At 53.5% G+C, this 1662-nt stretch overlaps 1 protein-coding gene across 2 annotated transcripts in view; it reads right to left on the bottom strand.

Moving 5' to 3' along the window:
* Positions 1 to 1662, bottom strand: part of SLC4A4 (solute carrier family 4 member 4) — a 152161-nt gene that overhangs the window by 76557 nt on the left and 73942 nt on the right. The gene's annotated exons all lie outside the window — the stretch shown is intronic.

The following is a 1662-nucleotide window of genomic DNA, read 5'->3' as shown; positions in this document are numbered from 1 at the left end:
CGCTCCCTACAACTGCCTGAGGGCTCCAGCCCCCTCCCCAGCTTTGTTGCCCTTCTCTGGACACGCTCCAGCAACGCAACGTCTTTCTTGGAGTGAGAGGCTACAGCCCACGATCCTTCTCCTGAAAGCAAACCTGCTCATCTTTGCAGAGGAGCAGGCAGAGTCTCGGAGGTGGGAACGGCTGCCTATAGGCACCCCCCCAACCAACGTTCCTGCATTTTACCCGCAACAGCCGTTTCCTTCTCTTAACAGAAAGCACCACACGAGCAACGGGGCGGACACAACGGCAAACGCCGGAGCGTGTGCTAGGAAGAACGTAAGATCCTAATCCCCACTGCAAACAAACCCGAGTCACTTGCTGGGTGCCCAGTCCTGACGTGACGTTGGGCATCTGAAGCGCCTGGATGATTTAAGGGCAAAAAAACCCGAGGCACCTACAATTTTTATGCCTGAGGCTAATGGGAGATGAGCAGGGGGGGCTGGAGGAGCAACAGTTTAGCTGGAGCTCCTGAACACCACCCCTTGGACCGGGCCCCCCCAGCAGGACCCTGCCCGAGGCGCAGGGGAATTGGCAAGCCAAAAGCCAAGCTTGGCCATGCCCAGAAGAACCTTCCCCCTCACCGCAGCGTGCTCGGGAAGAGGCTCCCCTGCCTTTACCGTGCACCGGCCACGCCGAGTGCCTGCCCCTGGACTGGGATTTCTCTCTCCGAAGCACAGTCCCTCCCTTTGCTCCATTGGGAGCCTCCTGCAGGGATATTCACCACAAAGCCGCACGGCCAGGGCGCTCCCTGGATCCGTGTTACTGTGCCTTTGCATTATTCACTTAATCCCTGCGTTCTGTCAAGGCACCAGCCGTGACAAGATGCATCATCAAGAGCAATAAATATTCTGCACGTGCACGTGTTGCAAAAGCAAAGGATGGTAACAAGTAGGAAATATTAATGAAGTACGGTAATAGGTTAGGGAGAATGTTAGGGTGGGCTTTAGAAGCAGAACGCAGAAAGCTAAGAGGCCTTACGTGTAGCAAGAAAACAATTTCATCGCTTGCTTTCATGTTTGGACTTGATGGTGTCGGAGGCCTTTTCCAACCTGAATGATTCTATGGTTGGGTATTTTGAAACGGCAACTTTAAGACAAATTTCCCAGCTGCGATGGGAGGCAGCCGACAGCGCTCCAGGATGTGACAATAGGCTTGAAGCTTCTCTCTTTTGATGGCCACCAATTAGAAGACCGCAAATCTCAACGCATGGGTACGTACAGAGTCGCTGCCCAGGCCTCTATAGCTGCCTGCATCCACGCGCACGCATCTGTAGGCACCACTACAACACGGCACTATCGATTCCGCCGTTTCGAGAGACAGACAGACACATTCACAACGTACACCACAAAACAGGCTTAGGATGGACAAAGCGAGACAGAAATCAGCTTTACCCACACTGGACAACGACTGCATGGCAATAAAATGCAAGCTAGGAGTTACTGTCACAGAATTTTTGATGAGGAGTGCCATCGACACCTTCTCTTCCAGAAATCCAACGCGCCCGACAGCTTCGTCTCTGCCCAAACGTTTCGGATGATCGGCCTTTTAGGCTCAGGCACGGTTGGGTTTTTTTGCAAATCTCCCCTTCGTTCCCTTGTTCCTACATCACCTCCTGCGTGCCC

The sequence above is a fragment of the Egretta garzetta genome, unplaced genomic scaffold (assembly GCF_000687185.1).
Source record: "Egretta garzetta isolate BGI_Z169 unplaced genomic scaffold, ASM68718v1 scaffold224, whole genome shotgun sequence".
Taxonomy (NCBI): domain Eukaryota; kingdom Metazoa; phylum Chordata; class Aves; order Pelecaniformes; family Ardeidae; genus Egretta; species Egretta garzetta.
Note: the sequence above shows the minus strand (reverse complement) of the source record. Positions and strands in the feature narration are given on the sequence as shown.